The 5,340-nt window shown below is 44.6% G+C and overlaps 1 pseudogene; it reads left to right on the top strand.

Moving 5' to 3' along the window:
* The first annotated feature begins 1,065 nt into the window (after nucleotides 1-1,065).
* Nucleotides 1,066-2,654, top strand: LOC119810007 (annotated as a pseudogene).
* Nucleotides 2,655-5,340: the final 2,686 nt, after the last annotated feature.

Raw genomic sequence — 5,340 nt, 5'->3', positions numbered from 1 at the left:
AGGTGAGGCTGGTTGGCAGAGAAAATAAGTAGGAGGGGGAATCTAGAGACAAAAAGAATGAGGAATGAAGAACAGAAAGAAATCAGGAAATGCCTGGAGCCAGAAGTCAGGCAGCCACCAGTCAGTCAGCAGGAAAGTAAGAAAGAAAGAAAGAGAAGGTAAAGCTCCCCGAAGAAAAACATAAAGAGAATCCAGTTCAATTAAAAGAGATAGTAAGAAATGATCATAAGACTGAGCATTCACAACTAATATTAAGTTTCTGTGTTATTATTTGGGGCTGGCTGCCCCCCCCCAAAAAAGCCTGGTATATACAAACAATCTTAACTAAGGCAAACCAGGACCAGAGTGACAAATATGATATATATATATATATATATATCCTTTTATATGTGGATATTAACTGTCATATCAATAATAAACGAGCTATAGTCTGTAGAACCACAGAGGCTATGTATAGAATAAGGGGCTAGAGGGTCAGAGAGATGTCATTTGGAAGGATAAATTGATTGGATATTTAAGAATGTAAGTAAGGGTGAGTCTCTGAAATGGGAGCATCAAAGGGTGGAGGGAAGTTTAGGAGGGCACAAGCGAGGAAATACGTGGAAAGACATCTAAAATAAAGGGCATTTAAAGGATAGTGTTGAAACCAAATACAGTAGGTATATACATATATGAAGACAATCTACATAAAATTGTCAAATAATGGGGAGGCAGACCAACAGTTTACCATCAGCTGTCATCAAATAGAGCTTCTAGTCTGAGGATTGAGTTACATCTAATTGAGTTGTTAATCAAAGGGGTTCCATGGAAATCCCCAAACAACCTAGGTTGTTGACAAGGCTATAGGTTTCTTTTCACAAAGTTAGAGTAAGATTCAACACTAACACAACTCATTGAACATAAGGAAGTTGAGCTGGTGCCTACACATAATCCCCACCCCCATTTTGTAGTGTTTTGCATACAAAAAAGTTTTCTGCATGTTATCAAAAGAGAAACATAAGTTTCGTCTTGACCCTCCAGTCGTCCCACTTGGGTATCGCCGCAGTATCCGGAGTACGCCAGAGGACCTCAGGAACCATGCCGAAACCACACAGCGAAGCAGGGACTGCCTTCATTCAAACCCAGCAGCTGCATGCAGCCATGGTTGACACCTTCTTAGAACATATGTGCCGCCTGGACATTGACTCCGCACCCATCACGGCCCGCAACACTGGCATCATTTGTACCATTGGTCCTGCTTCCCGGTCTGTGGAGATGCTGAAGGAGATGAACAAGTCGGGAATGAACGTGGCTCGTCTCAATTTCTCTCATGGAACTCATGAGTACCATGCAGAAACTACCAAGAACGTGCGTTCAGCCACAGAAAGCTTCGCCTCTGATCCCATTCTTTACCGGCCTTTTGCTGTAGCTCTGGACACAAAGGGGCCTGAGATCCGGACTGGACTCATTAAAGGCAGCGGCACTGCAGAAGAGGAGCTGAAGAAGGGAGCTACCCTGAAGATCACCCTGGACAACACCTACATGGAAAAGTGTGACGAGAACACCCTGTGGCTGGACTATAAGAACATCTTTAAGGTGGTGGAAGTGGGCAGCAAGATCTACGTAGATGATGGCTCATTTCACTACAGGTGAAGGAGAAAGGCGCTGACTTCCTGGTGACAGAGGTGGAGAATGGTGGTTCCTTGGGCAGCAAGAAGGGGGTGAACCTCCCCGGAGCCGCTGTGAACCTCCCTTCTGTGTCAGAAAAAAGACATCCAGGACCTGAAGTTTGGGGTGGAGCAGGATGTAAACATGGTGTTTGCGTCTTTCATCCGCAAGGCAGCTGATGTGCACGAGGTTAGGAAGGTCCTGGGAGAGAAGGGCAAGAACATCAAGATCATCAGCAAAATCGAGAACCACGAAGACATCCACAGGTTTGATGAGATTTTGGAGGCCAGTGATGGGATCATGGTGGCTCATGGTGACTTGGGCATTGAGATTCCCGCAGAGAAAGTCTTCCTGGCTCAGAAGATGATGATTGGCCGATGCAACCGCGCCGGGAAGCCAGTCATCTGCGCCTGATCAAGAAGCCCCGCCTCACCCGTGCTGAGGGCAGTGATGTGGCCAATGCGGTCCTAGATGGAGCAGACTGCATCATGCTGTCAGGAGAGACTGCCAAAGGGGACTACCCTCTGGAGGCCGTTCGCATGCAGCACCTGATTGCCCGTGAGGCAGAGGCCGTCATCTACCACCTGCAGTCATTCGAGGAACTCCGCCGAATGGCGCCTATTACCAGCGACCCCACAGAAGCTGCTGCCGTGGGTGCTGTGGAGGCCTCTTTCAAGTGCTGCAGTGGGGCCATTATCGTGCTCACCAAGTCTGGCAGAAGTGCTCACCAGGTGGCCAGGTACTGCCCGCGTGCGCCCATCATTGCTGTGCCGTGCAATCCCCAGACAGTTGGCCAGGCCCATTTGTACCATGGCATCTTCCCTGTGCTGTGTAAGGATGCAGTGCAGGACGCCTGGGCTGAGGATGTAGACCTCCGTGTGAATTTGGCCATGAATGTTGGCAAGGCCCGAGGCTTCTTCAAGAAGGGAGATGTGGTCATTGTGCTGACTGGGTGGCGCCCTGGCTCTGGTTTCACCAACACCATGCGTGTAGTACCTGTGCCTTGATGGCCCTCTGGAGCCCCTCTTCTAGCCCCTGTCCCATCCCCTTCCCCATCCCATCCATTAGGCCAGCAACGCTTGTAGTGCTCACTCTGGGCCAGAGTGTGGCGCTGGTGGGCTGGGACACCCGGGGAAATTACTGTCGCTGAAACATGGAATAGAGCCCAGCTGTCTCTCTATCATATGGCTCTACCCAAGCCAGGGGTGACAGAGGAATGCAGAATTGGAAACCCACTGGCTTTATCACAAAGGGGCAGCAACATCTCTGTGTACTTTGCTCCTGTAGAAAGTTGCCCAGAGAACTCCCAGCCCTGGCCTGGAGTCAGGAGACAGCAAGAGTAGGGGTTTAAGGCATGGGGCCCAGGTTCCTGTGTAGATAATAACCTCTGGCCCCGGGCCGGACTTGCCTCCCCCACTGCTCCTTGCGCACTTCTCAGCGGTCACTACAGTCACACCCTCCACCTCCCATTCTGTTGTGCAGCATCTCCAGGCCTGTTGCTATAGTGCCCACCTGAGTGTCAATAAACAGCAGCTGAAGCAAAAGAGAGAGAGAGAGAGAAACATAAACCCCAACCCAGCTACAAACTCTTTGCTCTATGATGGTGACCTGCCTGCATGATATGCTATGGTAATAGTAGCACAAGATTGTGGGCATAATCAAACAGTATCTGATTTGACTTAAGGCCCACTAAATGAGATAGAACTCAAAATTGACACTGCTTAGGTAACCCAGAACCAGAGACTAGATAGCCCACAACCTTAGGGTAAAACCAAATACTACTGTTCCCCCCAAAAGCAGCAATATAACGATTCCTAATGACATTTTTGCTGTATTTATAAATTAGTTTCATCTTCAAAGAAGCTTCATTCCGCAGTTGTTGAGAACAAATACACAGACTTGCAACCAGGCGAGAGAGAGAGAGAGAGAGAGAGAGAGAGAGAGAGAGAGAGAGAGAGAGAGAGAGAGAGAGAGAGAGAGAGAGAGAGAGAGAGAGAGAGAGAGAGAGAGAATGCTTTTCCCTCCCTTGGGATTCAGAGAACCCTATGGAAGAAGAGGTTAAGATAGCAACAGAGCCAAAGGATACGAAGAACAAGAAAACAAGGTCCTTGAGATCACCATGATCAAAGCACATATGAACTCACAGACACTGAGGCAGCATGCACAATGGCCACAGGATCTGACTATACCAGATCCTTTACATATGTATTTACATATGCTTTCCTGATTCTGTGAACAAGTGGGTTTCTGAATCTTTTCTTCTCTTGGACTCTTTTTTCTTCTTTTGTTTGTTTTGTTTAATTCTGATGTGTTAGTTTTTGTCTTTATATTATACTTTATTTTTACATCTCAGAAGCCTGTTTGTTTTCTCAAAATAGATAGAAATGGTAGTGGATCCATTTGCGAGGGAGTTGGGCAGATCTGGGAGGAGTGGAATGAGGGGAAATGGAATCAGGATATATTTTGTGAGGAAAAAAATGTATCTTTAATAAAAGTAAAAGCAAAAGAACAGAAAACAGGATAATAAAAAAGTAAAGGAATATAAATCATAAGAGACAAAAATTGAAAATTGATGTAAATGACATAAACATTCTCTGGGTAATAGAAAAAGATATGTATATTATATGAATCTTTAAAAATAAACTTTAATTACATTTTAATTTATGAGTTAAACAAAGCAAAGGTAATATGATATTGACTCTAGAAAGATAAGCATTATATGTGATTAAACAATACCTACCACCTCAGATGTAATTGTATCAGAATATGAAATTCCTTTTGAACTCCAGTCAGTCTTTCTCTTCTATGGAAATCTCGGGTTGAACTTTCGCCCACCACATATCCATCTCCTGCATATTGCTATCCAGTGCTGGAAAAAGATAGGCCCTTCAAGGGAAAGCATATTAGTTAAGCATCAATTGCAGCTTAATGGGCCAGCGTATTTGAATGATACTCTACAATGGCGTTATAAATCTATTCTTTAGACTGCTGAGGGAATATGCTGTACCTCATTGCAAATCTCTGATGTGACTTTGATATCAATAATCCTTTATGTACAAAACCAGTTGAATAGATAGGTATATTTTGAGAACAAATAATACAGAGTGAAACCAAAACACAATAAGGTAATAGGCTCAATATTAGAGCAAACATCAGCTGTAGGGAGAAAGGTGTGACCGAGAGAGGTAGAAAAAGTCAGAAGAAAGGATAAAAATTAATGTGAACACATGAATCACAATTGCTGAGTTATTTTCTGCCTTCTTTACTAGACGCTCACATCAGTCTGTCTTCCATCAAGTGAGTAGCAGGTGGCATTTTTATGTGGCTGAATGAGAAGTCGAAAGCAGCCAAGTGAGTAATCGCTAGCTGTACGCTGGCCGGTGTTATCCTTCAGTGGGGAAACTGTGTGGATAGAACTGGCTTTCCTATCAGGCACCCAGGCAAGTTCTCTTTCAGTTGGTCTATACAGGATGCCATTGTTGTCAGAAAGGGACAAAAGAAGTATCTGGGACAGAGAGAAGAGGTATTGATAATCTTCAGTTTTCTCTTTCTTTAGGGTGTCATACTTAAGACTTGTAGGTAACACTATGCATTTAAGATAAAATGCCATAGCATCAGACATAGAGTGATTAAAATTCATAATGATATGTTAATGCTTAGAAGGAGATTTATCGCAAAATAAAAAAAAAAAAA

The sequence above is a fragment of the Arvicola amphibius genome, chromosome 3 (assembly GCF_903992535.2).
Source record: "Arvicola amphibius chromosome 3, mArvAmp1.2, whole genome shotgun sequence".
Taxonomy (NCBI): domain Eukaryota; kingdom Metazoa; phylum Chordata; class Mammalia; order Rodentia; family Cricetidae; genus Arvicola; species Arvicola amphibius.
Note: the sequence above shows the minus strand (reverse complement) of the source record. Positions and strands in the feature narration are given on the sequence as shown.